Source organism: Eubalaena glacialis, chromosome 9 (assembly GCF_028564815.1).
Source record: "Eubalaena glacialis isolate mEubGla1 chromosome 9, mEubGla1.1.hap2.+ XY, whole genome shotgun sequence".
Classification (NCBI taxonomy): domain Eukaryota; kingdom Metazoa; phylum Chordata; class Mammalia; order Artiodactyla; family Balaenidae; genus Eubalaena; species Eubalaena glacialis.
The window spans coordinates 80,907,350-80,925,045 of NC_083724.1; positions in this window are offsets into that span (position 1 = coordinate 80,907,350).

Consider the following 17,696-nt stretch of genomic DNA (forward strand, 5'->3'; position numbering starts at 1 on the left):
GTCACAGGCAGTTCTGACTCCTGAAACCCCCTCCAAGTCTAGTGTTCTGTATATTTACTTCACCAGGAGTAGACTTTGCGCCTTAAAAGCTAAGTCCTGGTGACCTTGGGAACCATCACATGCCCCAGCTTTCTTTCTTCCATTTCAGAGAACACAGGCTTTCTCTTCCTTCCACCTCATGCCTTTGTTCCATCTTGTTTCCTTTTATTTTCTTGCTTCTTAATGCCCAGCCATTATCAGAAATCTCAGCCCATCTGGGCTAATTAACTCAGTTCCTGTTACATTTTCAGAGCTAATAAATCAGAGGCCACAGTCTTCATGTTACAACTCCTTCCCTCTGTGAAAAGAAACCTCTATCTCTTCACCCAATAATTGGCTAGCACACCCCTGTGACCTCTACAGAAGCTTCTCCAGCCACATAAACAGTCTGCCACATCAGGAGCACTTAGCTACATCTTAGACTCTTTTCCTGTCACTATTTGGGAGAAAAAAACGCTCCAAAGACCACATTACTCAAAGTGGCTGATGAAATGTGCAGTACCACACTAGCAGAAATCTGCTTCTGTAAAGAGTAAACTCTGGTTGTAGCCTTTCAGGTTTAACTCTTTTGTGCCAGCCAAGAAAGTATGTGGCATATCAGGGTTTACATAAGATAGGGTCACGAACTCATGGAGTTGGAGATTTTCCCAATATAAAAAAGTTGATGATAGTAAAGGAGTGCTCTCCATGCAATAATGAATTTCAAGAAAGTGATTGTAAAGTAAAACTGATTGTGTCCTCCTTGTGGAGTGAATTAAGCTGATTACTATTAAAATACTCTTGTAATATAGTCAGACATTATTACCTGTCTTTGTATTTCTCTCTGGCAAAACTATAATTCACATTTATAAGTCAGCCATTAAAATACCTTTCTTTTGTCTGCTAAAATAGAAGCATGGGTGCTTTGAATTTTCCAGTTCTTATTGCTACAGAGTATGGAGACACCTGGAAAGTATAATATCCAACCATTAAACTATGTAACGTCATTAGAAAATGGCTTCATTTTAATTTGTAGGACTATGGAATCAGCACCTTGCATTTATGAGTTAAATCTGAAGACTTACTAGAAAGCTAAAACTGTGTGAGTTAACTTATTATATGCACATGATATCTAGACTGAATGACTGAGAGAAGCTTGTAATTCTGCTGTATATATCCTACAGTATAAATTTTGTCTGTAAGTGACTTGAGCTGTCAAGATAATTGCCAATGATAAATCAAAGTATATGAGTTCATTCAAAGCAACATGTTTACTGTATTTTACATATTTATCGTTTCTGTTGAAGCCATCCTAGAGCCTTTGGCATTAATGTTTCCATGTGCATAGATCTTGGCATATAAAATTAACCTCTTATAAGCTGCTATGTATGAATATATGACTAAAGCTGAATCTAGGTGTATTGGAACTGCAATTTGAAATGCCTAATCCTGTGTGTTATGATTTACTCACTGTCTCAAGGATAAAAGTCTTTGGCCATGAATCAAACAAGATGGTAGGAAATAAAACAAGAGGTCAACTAGACTGGGCACCTCACTTTCTCTCTGCTTCCTTCCGACCCAGCCTCATGTTTGTCTCATCTCACACTCAACTAATCTTCTGAACAAATGAAAACCTTCAGGTAAAGGGTATGAATGACTGTCACTCTGAGAGAGAGAAGTCGGGGCAACAATTATACCCATCCCTCTCACTTTCAGCTCTACAAGAAGCCCTGGCACATTTAGCTTGTGTTGGACACATTCTTAAACCCTCAAATGCTCACCATTTTCAAAGTCAAGTTTAAGATAAAAGTTAGGTAGTCATTTCTTTACCTAGCAAACCAAAACCAATAAGGAAAATATTAAACTAAACTGGGCCATGACCCATCAGATGCCTTTTGGCTCAGTAGGGAAAACACCAGGATCAGATCCAGTGCTAGATTGGATGAGTGCAGCTGAAAGGGAAGAAAGGGATAAAATTAGATAATTAATACACTAAGGTTCTCTTTATTATTACCAATATTAAATGCTATAAAATATTCAGCCTTGGTTAATGTCTGTACATTAATAAAATATATAAATATTTTGGTAATTCAACATATTGACATATATAATCAAAACCTCTGTATTAAATGCCTGATAAACTGCACATGAACATCTTCTTGCAAAGGGTTTGATCATGGTCTCTTTTAACTGAGTAGGAAGGAAGGAAGTCAGAATACTTTTCATCCAAAAATAGCTACTAAGGGACTTCCCTGGTGGCACAGTGGTTAAGAATCCGCCTGCCAATGCAGGGGACACGGGTTCGAGCCCTGGTCCGGGAAGATCCCACATGCCACGGAGCAACTACGCCCGTGTGCCACAACTACTGAGCCTGCGCTCTAGAGCTCACGAGCCACAGCTACTGAGCCCATGTGCCACAACTACTGGAGCCTGCGTGCCTAGAGCCCGTGCTCCACAACAAGAGAAGCCACCGCAATGAGAAGCCTGTGCACCGCAACAAAGAGTAGCCCCCGCTCAACGCAACTAGAAAAAGCCCACATGCAGCAATGAAGACCCAACGCAGCCATAAATAAATAAATAAATAAATAAATAAATAAATAAATAAATTTTTTAAAAAAATCTACTGAATACCCTCATGCAAGTCACCCCAGTAGACACCAACAGTGAAAAATATATGAAGCAATCCTTGCACTAAAAAGCCTGGGATCCTGCTGGAGACATCAAATGTGATGCCCTATGGCCCCTGACAGCCTGTGACGTCCTAAAGTAGACATCGACCAAGAAAACAAAAGCTGCAGAATGGCTTTGAGGTCCCAATTGAGGTTGAAAATCTGAATGTGGTTCAATGGCATACTACTTTATAATTTTATCTAGAATCACTCAGCAGCCCAAGTGTCAGAGTATAGAAATTAAGTTCCACATACATCCATAAAAAAGAAAATTCAATTTGCTATATAACTAGTCTGGTCTTACAAAAATAGCTTTATAAGACATCTTATAAAAATTTCTACAGCTATAGGAACACAACAATACCCTAGTAAAGCAGCAGGTGGAATCTTGGAAAGAATGCAAGAACAATTGTTATTCTTCTTTTTCTCCCATTTGACTGATATGTGATTTAAACCCAGTTTCTCAGCACAACCTATTTCCTCATCTGTAAAATGGGAATTATCTTTGCTTGCTTCTTCAGAACACAGTGGTGGGAACAATTGAGAAAATTATTTAAAGACATGTTTTAAACCTATCTAATAGTAAGATATTTTCTTGTGCTGATCTTTCTACACAGCAGAAAGCTCTTTGAGTTTACTCCTTTACAAAAATAATTCAATAAGTCATCTTAATACTGGTTTAAAAATGCCTATAAATTCCACTTTTAGGTATATAATCAAGAGAAATTAAAACCACCACATACAAAAAAAATGTCCATAAATGATCATAGCAGCATTACTCATACTAGTCCAACAGTGGAAACAACTCTAATTTCCATCAACTGATAAACAGATCAACAGAATGTGGTATATCCATGCAATATATTGTTATCCAGCAATAACAAGGAATGAAGTCCTAATACGTGATACAACATGGATGAACCTTGAAAACATTATAAGTTAAAGAAAGCAGCTTAAAGACCACATATTGTATTATTCCACTTAAATAAAAGTCTAGAACAGACAAATTCATAGAGACAGAAAGATTAGAGGTTGCCTAGGATTGAGGAGGGAGGGAGGAAAGGAAGAAAAAAGGGAGGAACAGCTAATCAATATGGAATTTCTTTTTGGAGTGATGGAAATATTCTGGAATTAGTTGTGATGGTTACACAACTCTGTTAAAATACTAAATCTATTGAAATATACACTCTAAATTTAGAGTGAATTTTATGATATGTGAATTGTTTCTCAATAAAGATGTTCTTTAAACACATACAAACCACCCCCTCAAACGAAAAACTCAGAAAAAGAGTCCTTGTCATTTCAATAATCTGAAGGATGATGCTTTCAGCAATGTACCAAAAAGTATTTTATCTAAGCAGTTTTAGTTGCTACAGATGCATTTGAATTTCATTACCCATCATCTCAGATGCAGAAACAAGCCTAGAGAACTCAGGTAAATTTGCTCTGTCATTAGGCGACACAGGAAGAAACCATTCCTGCACTACTGAATCCTTATTTCCTTAATCCAACCTTCTCTGTCATTCTGAGAATCACTTTCACATTCAATCTCTAATGCTGAGTAGCCTTTCAAGACCCACATTTCCCAGGTTTTCTTGCTACCGAGGGCTGATTGTGACAGGGTCAAAGTTTAGTTGCTTTGGTACAAAGGCCAAAACAGTTTAAACCACGTCAATAGAGACAATGTAAAATGTAGACTAAGATGCTAACACTGACAGAACAAGTCCTTGTGAATGGGACTAGAATAATAAGAGTACTTCAAGCATGCCAGGTGCTCTTCTAAGTGTTTTCATTAGAGTAATTCATTTACTCTTCACAACAGCCTTATAAGACAGATATTATTTTATGCCCATCTTTAAGAGGAGGACATCAAAGCAAAGAGAAGATAAGTGGCTTGTCCAAGGTCATACATCTAGTAAGTAACTGGGCTGAGCTTCAAGTTCAGGCGGTTTGACCCTTGAAATCTGAGCTCTTGATCACCACACTGGATGTCTCTTACATATAGAACAGTATATAGAATAGAGGACAATTTCTGCCCTCAAATAACTCCCATTTACTTGGGGACAGATAATGTATCTAGTAGGATAGAGAAGAGCCAAATTAGGAGTTTAAATGACCAACTTCTTGGCACACCCAGAGAAAAAGACATGTGAGGACACAGCGAGAAGGTAGCCATCTGCAAGCCAAGGAGAGAGGCCTTAGGAGAATCCAATTTTGCCAACCTTGATTTTGGACTTCCAACCTCCAGAACTGTGAGAAAGTAAATTTCTGTTGTTTAAGAAATTTCTGTTGTTAAGGTCTGTGGTATTTTGTTACGGCAGCCCTAGCAGACTAATATACAACCCTTCCTCTGTCTTCTCACAGCATGCTATAATTCTTCCATTAGAATCTTCATCATATAATATTACAATGATCTGTTTTATTCTCCATGTCTATTAGAGTGGAAGCTACTCCAAGAGCAGGGATTTGTCTTTCTTGATCACCACTGCAGCCCCAGCTCCTCACATAGTAGCTAGCACACTGTAGGCAACTCAATAAATATTACTGAATGAATAAATTACTAAAATAACATTTAAAAAATGACCAACATCTTAAAAGCCTTTTTATCCTTTTCAAAAGGCTTACAGATATGTGACCTTATTTTATGTTTTTAATGTTTGTTCTACACGTTCCAAGAGGACTTAAGAATCATTCACTGCCACAGAAGAGTTGACGTCTGCAACACTAAATAGCACAATCAGTATCTTCATCTTAACATCGTGTTCCTTGGGAATATGAGCACAACACTACTGAAAATGAGACAAGGGAGTTTTACTCTTGCTTGCATTTCAGTTCTCGGAACTCTGAGCACTCCACCTGCATTGTCATCCACGTATGGAATTGGGGGCAGCTGGCAAAAGTCTTGGGAGTGAGGTACTGTGAGCTTTGGAAGAGTGAGTAAACAGAATAGCTGAGAAGACAACCAAAGTAAGAAGAGAGTATGCCCAGTAGGTGAAAAAGTGGGAGATTTCATAATGAGTACAAGCCAAGCTCTCAGGACACATGGCTTAGCAGAGAGAAAAAGAGCAGAACAAAGTCCATGGAGGACTGGACAAACATCTAGAAGGCCATGACACTGTAGATAAAACGGAGGCTTCAGACTTCCACTAGTATGGTCAAACACCGGTCCAGATGTTGCTGTGAAGGTATTTTTTAGATGTGATTAACATTTAAATCAGCAGACTTTGAGTAAAGCAGATCACCCTCCATAATGTGGATGGGCCTCGTCCAATCAGCTGAGGGTGTCAAAAACACAGATGGTTGTTTCCCAGAAGAGAAGGAATTCTCCTCAAGCCTGTAACATGGAAGCCCTGCCTGAATTTCCAGCCTGCTGGCTTGTGGAATTCAGACTCAAGACTGCAGCATCAACTCTTACCTGAATCCCCAGCCTGTCAGCTTGTTGCCTACGGATTTCATTCTCCACGTGCCAGCCCTCACAACTGCACGAGCCAAGTCCTTAAACCTCTCTGTCTCTCGCTAGACAGACAGGCAGACAGACAGGTCCTATTGGTTTTGTTTCTCTAGAGAACCCTACTATTTACTAACTTCATGATCTCACAGATGTTATTAAACCTTTCTGAGCCTCAGTTTCCTCAGTTTTAAAATAGGCATGATAACAGATCATTTACAGAGAGCTGTGGTAAGTACCCATGACAGTGCCTGGTACAAGCAACACTCCATAAATGATGATAGCTGTTATTATATTAATGTAACTAAATCACTGCTTTGGTGATTTATTCAAGCAAGCTTTTTACTCAGGTAGTATAGACCAGAAGTATATGTTTTAAATATATTTAAACTCTACTTATTTTTGCATACGATATCTACTATTATAGGTCACTTTAATTCAGCAAGCAATTAAATGGTCACTTCTTATGTGTCAGCCCTACAGTACCATAGGTGAATGTGTACCAAATGGTACAAATGGGAATAAAGTAACTGTGTCATCACAGACTAGCACATAGGGCATAGACACGAACTAGTAAATCTATATTAGAATTATATATATGATCCTAGGGGAAGAAAGATAGGTGCAGCTCATTCTGCGATAGTTCAGAGGATGGTGGAGAAGGGAAGAGGTGTTAGGAAAAGCCACAGAAAAGAGGCACCATTTGAGCTGGGCCTTAAAAGAACAGGTAGGCAGGGCTGGGCGTGCAGGTCAGAGTGTGACCACGGTGGTGGGAGGCAGGGGCAGTAGGGCTTTCTTGTTGGAAAACACTATTCTCCATTTATTATTAACGGAAAACAGGCCTCAAGAGGCCCAGTGACAGCGTAGCTTCATTCCCTCCAACTTGCTAATTAAAAGACCATCTTGGGACTTCCCTGGTGGCTCAGTGGTTAAGAATCCACCTGCCAATGCAGGGGACACGGGTTCGACCCTGGTCCAGGAAGATCCCACATGCCATGGAGCAACTAAGCCCGTGAGCCACAACTACTGAGCCTGCGCTCTAGAGCCGGCAAGCCACAACTACTGAGCCCGTGTGCCTAGAGCCCGTGCTCCGCAACAAGAGAAGCCACTGCAACGAGAAGCCTGTGCACCGCAATGAAGAGTAGCCCCCGCTCGCCACAACTAGAGAAAGCCTGCGAGCAGCAATGAAGACCCAACGCAGCCAAAAATAAATTAATTAATAATAATAAAAAAAAAAAGACCAACTTGTGTTCATATTACAGGTACATGGTCAGGAAGGGAACAGGCAAGCAAGGGCCTAGACACCCAGGGTATTCACAGGTGGAGGGGAGCGAAGATTTTACCTTTTATTTGGTTTAAGTTGTTGGGCTGAAGTACCTGGAAGGTTGAATTTGTGTTGAAGTATGGACAAACAAGAGCCTGGGGCTTCAGCAATCACTGAACTTCCCCTTGGTGGACCTAGGGAGTGATAGCAGGTTCTCTTGTTGAGAAAGACCCACAGAAAAGCAGGAAGTCTTATTAAGCTTCCCCAGAAGACAGTTTGAAACAGTCTAATGCATTTCAAAGCCTCTGGAACAGAATAGAATAAAAATAAAGAGTGCTGTAATTTAAATGTTAATATCTCATCAAGTTTTATGTATGGGGAAAGGTGGGAGGGGTGGGGACAGCAGCTCCATAGTCTCTTTTTCAGAAGCAGATAATGTAGCAATAAACAGCTGGGTGCCCTCAATCAGACATTTTATGCTACCTTTGTGATCCATATTCCCTGCCACATGGTAACATCAAATCAGAAGAGGCAGGCTTGGGGGCTCTTTATTCTGAGGCCAGATCACAGCGTGAAGAAACATGGTTCTGTAAGAAAAAGGAGTGCTTCTCTGGTGCCCTGCGCTGCAGGTCTGGGGAGTCAGGATGAGGACTTCCAGGCATTTCCTGGCGACATTTGATGCAATGAAGCTGTTACTCAGGAGAGACCCAGTCCAATAACTAATTCTCAGGCAACTAAAGCAACTCCAGAGGCACAAGGACATGCTTCTCGTAGAGCATTTTAAGGAGAATCAATGATGACAGAGCAATTAGAATGCTGTTGTGTAGGTAGAAAGTACTAAACCTCCATCAAAGTTTGACCACACCGTATCAGAACCACTTGTAGGATGTCACTCAATTTTCTGGAGTGGAGGTGAAGGAGTTGCTACTACTGTTAGTGCGATGTGTGTACAATGACGCTTTATTAGATGACTAGTGCTGTCACTAGACTACTATTTAATCCTTAGTAAGGGTTTATTGTATGCCAGGAGTTCTAAGCATTTTACATGGATGATATCACTGAATCCACACAGGACTGAAACATAAACTATATCACAGGTACTCTTACTTACCACATTTTTCTGATAAGGAAATGATGAGGAAACTAACATATAAAGATGTTAAGAATGCCCCAGGTCACACAGCTAATTAACAACAGAGTCGGAATTTGAACCTAGGCCATCTGGCCTTAGGTCTAAGCTGTTACTACTACTCATCTCTGCTTCCTCGCTCCCAGGCAGAAGAGCAGGGGGACACGTGCCAGGGCATAAGTATAGAAATGTCTATCCTCGTAGCTGCTCTAAATAGTTCCAAAAATGTATCTCCTATCTAATTTCTGATGTTAATCTGACTTTGGTAAAGGACAAAATCTTGCGTTTCCTAAGCAGAACTAAACCTCAGGGCACATTTACATAATGACTAAGGTTAGACTAATGTGTCAATAACCAATGGAGAATCGTATGTCGGAGAGGCTTTCTCTGGACATTAAATGGCCAGTATTGGTAAAGTAACAGATAGCAGGGCTAGAGTTAGCAAAGATACCCTCACTGCTTAATTCACAATATTGTCAGGGGTCATTAGAACATACTCTTAAAATCTTCTGCTCTGCTTTTTTTTTTTTTTTTTTTTTTGGCGGAGTTTATACTATGCTACAAGACTTCAGATGTGTATTCACAGCAATACTGTATAGGCATAAAGTGCTGCATCTTTTTCCAAATGTGTATTAAGGTAGACAATATGAATCTTTTTGACTCTTATGGAGAAATGTCTAATGGTCCAGCCTAAATTACCTTTAGAGCTCTATCAGTCTCCTCTGTTTCTAAGTTCTTATTATATGTATGCTATATATGAATCATGTTGGTGTTTAATCATTTATTGTTTTCACCTATAATGTTATTATTTTGTATGTCCCTGTCTTCCCATCTGGGAGGCCTGGGTGTTCATTACATTTTTTTATTCTCTTTTAGCAAAATTCTGTAGGCAACATCGCTCAATAAATATTTGCTAGGATGATATTACAAATTTTCTTATTTAATCTATCAAGGTAGTCCACTTTATTAGATTTCCTTATATTGGACTCTTCTGGCATTCTCAGAATCATATTTTCTGGAAAAGCTAATAGAAGAAGGGATTTTTTTCCCAAAATTAAAAAAATCACCAATAAATCTATATATTTCAGGTATTTTGGAGCCAGGGGTACAGACTTTATATTTTCATTTTTCTCCTAAATGATAAATCTACTGAGATTTTCTACTTAAGTTAATGTGGTATTTTATATTATTTGTGTTATTTAGGCTTTCAAATTTATGAAACTAAATTTTTAATTTTATATGTTTGTGTTTGTCCCTTGTTAACCCAAATTTCAGCAACAGAGACCTGACTGAAATAAAGAGGCGGTTATTGGGATTCGTTAGAACTGCAGCTGGGAGATACAGATTCAAGAAGCACTTGAACTGTGTCCTGCCAGACTACAAAATGGAGGAAGCTTATAAAGGCAAAAGCTGCAAGGCCACAGTTAGTTACATAAGTTGTTTGTCAAAAATTGTAACTGGAGCTGGCAAGAAGTGAGGGTGTTTGTTAAGCAAGGATTAGTTGGGGTCTAAAATGGTTGCATAGTTACAAGGGGAGACCTTGAGACCATAAGGTTGTAGCTGGCGGATACTGTTCTGAATACGGCTGGTGGTGTCCTTTGGTCTGGTACAGCTCAAAGACAGTTCAAGTTCTCAGTGGTACAGGGACATGTCTGAGACCAGATCCTCAGTAGCCACCTGATTCCCTTTTTGTGTTTCTGAACTGTGATTACTCCATATAATTTCAACTTGTCATTACCCTCTATGGATTCAGTGATTTTTTTTAAATTGATCTTTGCTTCACCAACATTCATAATAACTTTCAGGAATATACTGGGCTGTTTGGGACTAGCTAAATGCACAGATAGTCATCTGTTCAGCATCTCCAGAACAGTTAGTAGTGAATGTCAGTAACCTCTCAGAATGGCAAGAGAGACACCTAGCGGAATCCTCACTCCCTGCAGACCATGGAGCAGCGGCTGGTAGGGGGTGGAGAACCATTAGCGGCCCTGAGAATCCTGGAAGTACACTGTATTGCATTCTTCTTCATGAAACTCTTGCTGCCAGCTTCCATATCCTATGTTTTTACAGAAGTTTTACAATTTTTAACCATATCTACTGGCACCTTTCTGTCAATCAAATTACAGTTCTATAGAGTTGCCCACTCAGTATCCCAAGCACTCATACTTGAGCTCTCTCTCTCTCTCTCACACACACACACACACACACACACACATGTTGTACTAGTCAGCTCAGGTTGCTTCAACAGGATACCACAGACTGGGTGGCTTAAAAAACAGAAATTAGTTTTCTCACAGTTCTGGAGGCTAAATGTCCAAGATCAAGGTGCCAGCAGTGTTGGTTTCTAGTGAGAGCTCTGTCTCAGCTTGCAGATGAGGCCTTCTCACTGTGTCCTCACAAGGCCTTTATCTCTGTATGCACGTGGGCCTCTGGTGTCTCTTCTTCTTTAAGGACACCAGTCTGATCAAGCTAGGGACCCACCGTTATGACTTAATTAAACTTAATTACCTCCTTAAAAATCTCATCTCCAAATACAGTCACATTGGGGGTTAGGGCTTCAACATTTGAATGTTGAAAGGGACACGATTCAGTCCATAACACACATCCATATACACACACAAATCGCCCTGGTGTGCTGTGGTATGAAATCACTATTGGCTACCAGCCATAGCAAAGAGGTCGATGAAGCCCCAGTGCTCAAAGAACACATTTCAATATAATCTCCCTGCTTAAATTATCAAAGATTTCCTTTTGGAACCAGAAAGAGATGTACCCTGAAATGCTTGGATAACACAATGCTGATGAACCACCTACTTACTTATAAAGATTTCTGAATGTTGCTTTGGCTCATAATTGTATGAAAGCATTCTTAAGATAATTTGGGGGCTTTCAGGTATAATTTGTTACTGCCACAAATTGCCACTTGAGGTCTTAACTTGTATCGTCTGTTCCTTAGGAATTACTATCATCATAATTACAGTGCCTACATAGATCTGATGCAAAATAAATTGTACTGACTTTCTTTCAGGGGTTTGGGGTTAAAAACAATGCAACTTTACCTTGTTATTGACTAAATAAAAAGAGGATTGAAGGGCTAATGCCTTTCAAGACTTCAATTTTCCAGTGTGGAACCGTGAAAATATGTGCCCAGAGAATCAACATCTGAGCATAGCATGAGATAAAGAATTTAAGCAAGGAGAAGATAAGTTTTATCAATCTAATATTATAAGCTTTCTGGATGAAAATGCCCTTTTGACATAATAACATCTCCCTAAATGAAAATTTCTTCCCAGACAGAAAAAATGAATGGTATTTCATTAAAAGTGGCATGTCTGACTCAGAGATTTATGTACACTGAATTGGAAATGAGATGTACCCCTATTTCCAAGATATATTAATTGTGACAAATACAAAGCAGTCATTTATGGCTTTTGACCAGCTAAAAGGAGAGAAAGGAAAACTGTTTGTGGAATATTTGCAAATAACTTCAAAAGCACTTGTGAAATGAGTCATTTCAATATTCAGCTTATCAGTGAAAGTCCTGAAGTTGATGGTATTTGGCTCACTAAATGTGGTTAACAAAGACATTTTAACATGTTGCTGGAAGTACATTTTTTCTCTGACTCAGTTAATCTTTTTGAGTTAACTCATGACTTAATTATAAAACATAAACAAGACCATCTCTACAGGTAAATTATTTTGTAAACTATGTATGCATAAACAAAATTCCACAACCCTTACTGCTATGATCCATCCATCTATTCATTTACTTACCTCTCATATAACTGAGTATTTTGATGCCCAGAGAAATAATTTTCTCCCATCAGATCATTATACTTGAAGCATAGACACAATGGATGGTTAGCAAGAGAGAAACTAAAAAGATAAGCAAAGGCAAGGTTTATAAGATGTTCTAAGCTGTTTAGGCTTCATCCCAATGGTGCTGGGAAGCCATTGAAATACATTAATCAAGAGGGAGATACAACTGGAATTACATTTATGAAAAAATCACCCTGGCTGCTCTGTGGAGGACTGGAAGAGAGCAAGAGTGGAATGGCAGACCAAACAGGTCTACTGTCATGTGATAGTAGCTGGGACAAGTGTGACAGTAGATATGAAGAGAATTTGACAGAACTGGGAGGTAGAATCCAGAGGACTTGGTAGTGGGTTAAATGCGTGAGATGATTCAGAGGACTCAAAAGCAGAATTAAAGTGAATAAGCTTAAATGAGAAAAAATGCACTTCCTCCACTGTAGCAGGAAAAAAGTAGGAAAAATCAGTTATTTTGTAGTTTTGGTACACAATCATGATGAGTCTCTTGGTTACTTCAGTTACGTTTGGCTGATGGAGGTGAGGTCTTCTCTGAGGGGAGACAGGAGGGAGAGGCGCTGGTGGTTTAGGATGGAGAATCAAGGAGGTTCCAATCACAGAAAACTAGAAAGATCACTGGCTAGCCCCAAGGGTCCAACTGAGGTTAAAGACAAGACTAAAACACTCAATCAAAATAAAATAGTTTACAGAAGTAAAAAGTAAAATAAGTACGGCAAATATACATAATGTGAATGCACAGAAAAAGGAAGCAAGGGAGAGTGTATTAATATCAGATGAAATAGAATTATATTAAAAATTCAAATATGAGAAAGAGGGCTCTTTTAAATTTTCAAATAAAAGTTACACTATTCATAATCTAAAAATATGAAATGCTTTGATATATTTCCCCAACACGCTGCTAGAAGTAGCTTTCATGTGATTATTCCAGCCAGCAAAATCACAAGTACCCACTAATCTTATAAATATCATTCCTGTTAATTTATACATGTTGACTCTAAGAGATAAGTTGTGTTCACATGAATCAAATATTTTTAGAGTGTTTACACAATCAGAGCATAAAGTTTTTAAAAGTATAAATTACCAAGCTGTATGTGAGAACTGAGACACCATAGAAGAAATGTTAATAAAACATAGAAGTTCACAGCAATTAGCAAGAGACTATGATGCTAGAATGAAACTCTACCATGATGGCTATCAGCTGAGAACAATGAAGAGAATAACTTGAAAAAATAATAGGTATATTACTTGACGACTTGCTATGGGCAAGACTGTAAGAGTTTACATGTTTAACTCACTGAATCTTCACAAAGTTTTTCTAAGGAGCTACTATTGTTATCAACACTCAACGGGTAAGGCAAATGAAGCTCAGACCAGTTACACAGCTCACCAAGGAAAGACCTAAAACATAGCTGAGCTGAAATTTGAAACCAGGCAGTCTCTTTTCAGAGCCAGGACCCTAAACCGTTGTATGGTACTGGATTCACTCACAGTAAGATGTCACAGACCCAAGTAAGTATTAATGCAGATATTTGCATTGAATCAACTGAGGATACTACTGGCCTCATAAAATAAGTGGGGAAGTCTTCTATCCTCTTCTATTTTCCACTGTTAACTCTTTTTTAAAGGTTTAGTAAGATTCTCCAGTGAAATCATGTGGGCGTGGAGATTTCTTTTTTAGGAGTTTTTAAATTACAAACTCAGTTTCATTAGTGGTTCAAAAATACTCCAGTTACTGATTTCATCTTGATTTTCAGTAGTTTATAAGTTTTGAGGAATTGTTCTATTTTAAGTTGTTGAATTTATGAATATAAATTTGTTTTTAGTATTCCTTCATTATCACTTTAATGGCAGTAAAATTTGTACTGATATCTCTGGTCCACTCCTGATACTGATGATTTTTGTCTTCTCTCTTTATGTCTGCCGCTCTTGCTTGAGTTGTATCAAATTTACCAGTCTTTTTTTTTTAATAAGCAGTTTTTAGCTTCAGCTATTTTCTCTGTGGTCTTCCTGTTTTCAATTTTATTGATTTATACTCTTATTTCCTTACTTCCCTACTGCTTGCTTTAGGTTTATTTCGTTCTTCCTTTTCTAGTTTCTTAAGGCGGAAACTCAGATTACTGATTTGAGACTTTTCCTCTTTTCTAATGCAGATATTTAGTGCTAGCAATTTCCCTCTCAGCACAGCTTCAGCTGCATGCCACAAATTTGATAGGTTATATTTTATTTTCATTTAATTCTATTCAATATGTTTTTTTAAAATCCTTTAAGACTCTCTCTTTGACTCATGGATTGTTTAAAGAGTGATATTTAATTTCCAAATGTTTTTAGATATTCCTGTCTTTCTGTTACTGATTTCTAGTTTTATTCCATTTCAGTCAGAGAACATACTCTGTATGGTAAAAGTTTCACCTGCCATCACTTAGAATGAAGATAATACATCTCATGAATTTGTAGCTCCAGAGAAAAAGGGCTGAAACACAAAATAATAGTAGAATATGTTGGTTAATATTAGCTGCACTGACAAAGACCTTTAAAGGAGAGAGAAGCTTAGAAAATAATTGGCTGTTTTACAAGCGAAAATAAAGAGAGACAAGGAAAGTTCAGAAACTTTCTCATCCTTAAGGGGTAAAAGATAAAACTGAATAGGAATATGGGCAACAAAGTCTGATTACTATTCAGCCTTGAGGCAAGAATCAAATCAACATTGTGGCCAGCATAACTGTTGTTAAAAACTCTAAATAGATTAAGCTGTCAAAGAGGAAGAAAGCAATTAAGGTTTTGGCTCAGTAAATCCTTTCAACTGGAGAAAATAGCCACATAGCCGTGACAAAAATCACAAATCTTTTCCCCATAAATCCAAATACAGCAGAATTTTTTTGGAACATAGCACCAAAAATAGTCGCTATCTATTGAAAGCAGTTAACCCTGCCTTTTAAATTGCAGCTGTTTGCCATTTGGGGTAGTTTGTGCATGGTACTTGTACAGATGATTTGGCAACTGTTTTTTGTTTTTTTCTGCTTCTTACATTTCCAATGGATGGTGCCAAGACTTTCAGTCTCATAGCTTCTCCCCACATTCAGTGTCCTAGAGGAGGCTCCAAGGAAATCAAAAAGAACATGAAATAAAGGACAGTGAATGGAAAAGACTGAAGAAATTTGTGTTTATAATATAAATACAAAAGAGGTGCTGTTTCAGATATAGGGGAGGAGACAGCATAAGGCTCTACCTGGAGATAGGTTTTATCTCCCCATGAGAGGAGAGAAATGATTAGAAAGTGGGCCTTTGTGTAAAAAGACTTGCAGTCTTTCCACAGATGTTTTGGATGAGGATGGGAGAAGCTAGCCTGAGTGAAGAGAAAGAAAATTACAGAGTGATGAATGGGAGAGGAAGAGATGGAAAAGCAAAACCAAAACCAAAACCAAAGGAAGGGAAAGGACTCAGTATCATACTGTCCTCATGTTTGCATTTTCTCCATTCAACAGCCCCATCACCGGTGCACAGCCCAACATCCAACAATCCTGGACAATTGTAGGATGTGCATGTTAAGTTAAATCCTCACCTTTTATGACACAATAGAAAACATGGAAAAAATAATAAGTCAAGAAATAATAGTATAGGTGCATTATTTAATAAATGGAGACAACTGGAAATTTTAAAACTGAACCCATAAAAAGGTATTTCTGCGGAAACTAGAAGTGGAGAAGATGTATGTGTATGTGTAGGAGTGTTCTATTTCTTTCTATTATAACCCTTTAAAAAAGTTTTTATCATGTATTTATTTTACTTTGATAAAAATAAAAAAACAACCGGAAGCTAAAAATAAGAATGAAAATATAAACTAACAAACATCTGAGCACTTATGGCACAGCTTCCAAACTGTGTTTTCTAGGAACTAGGAGAAGCTCACTAATTTTGTTCAGGAAGATTAGGGCAACTTATTACATAATGAGTAAATAAAAGAATATTATGAACTTAATAGTGACCTCAGGGTCTCATGTTTTCAAAAGCTTGTATGACAGTTTTGATTACTTCTCTAGGTCATGGACTCATTTGCACTTGTTAAAACAAGAAGATAAATGATTGCTGGAATAGGGAAGCATGGATCGTTAGAGACTGCCAAGAAAAACACAATTGCTAATGTAGGAGAGAAAGTAGTATTAAAGAGAGAAAGAATACGCTGTACAAATGACTATGAAAAATGACATTTAAGAAACGATTGCTCTTAGAAAAAACATTTTATTGTTTTTGCCAGTTACACTTGTCTTTTTCCTGCAAATATGTAGCCAATGGTTTAATAACAATGACTTATGGTCACTGATAACTCTGTATTTATATTATGAACCATTAGTTTCTTGTGGAGCAGTAACAAATTACCACAAACTGGGTGGCTTAAAACAACAAAAATTTATTCTCTCACAGTTCTGTAGCCTTGTTGTCCAAAATCAAGGTGTCAAGAGGGTCGTGCTCTCTCTGGAGGCTCTAGGGGAAAATCTGTTCACACTTGCCTGTTCCAGCTTCTGGTGGCTGCCAGCATTCCTTGGCTTGTGTCTGCATCACTCTAATCTCTGTCTCCATGGTTACAATGCCTTCTCTTCCGGGTGAATGTCAAATCTCTCCCTGCCTTCCTCTTACAAGGATATGGGAAGCATCAATTCAGGATATATGTGATAGCATTTAAGGCCCACCTGGATAATCAAGGATAACCTCCCCATCTCAAGATCCTTAATTTAGTCACATTTGCAGAAAAACCCTCTTCCAAATAAGGTAACATTTATAGGTTCCAGGAATTAGGACCATCATCCAGCCCACCAACAAGTAGTTAAATGAAATATTCAGAGTGATACATTTGCTGGGTTATATTGAAAATGTATAATAAAAATCCAACTTTACCCCAATGCCAATGAACTATGAGTAGCTGTTTCTTCAGAATTTCATCTCCTAATGCATACATGAAAGGATTGAGCTTTATTTATTTTGATGGCAGAAATAAAGGCAGTATCTGCTGTAACAACTCATACTACCATTTCCTTGACACCAAATATTGACTAAGAGACTTGTGCCCTGAACTTAATGTCCACATCATTTGTTGCTCTGGCTACTGTCCAAACTGCTGAACAAATTGAACAAATGCAGAAACAGACAATCTTATTTGGGGCTGCTTATGAAGCTATTCCTGACGCACAAGGAACTCCTCATATTTTAGGCAGTTGCGGGCATTTTGATCCTCTTCAATACATAAATATTTATAACTTAGATGAAATTCCCACAAAAATACGTTTGGGAGAGAATTGAAAAGTGTTCTCCTGAGGCAAGGAAATCAAGAATTAATTGTACATA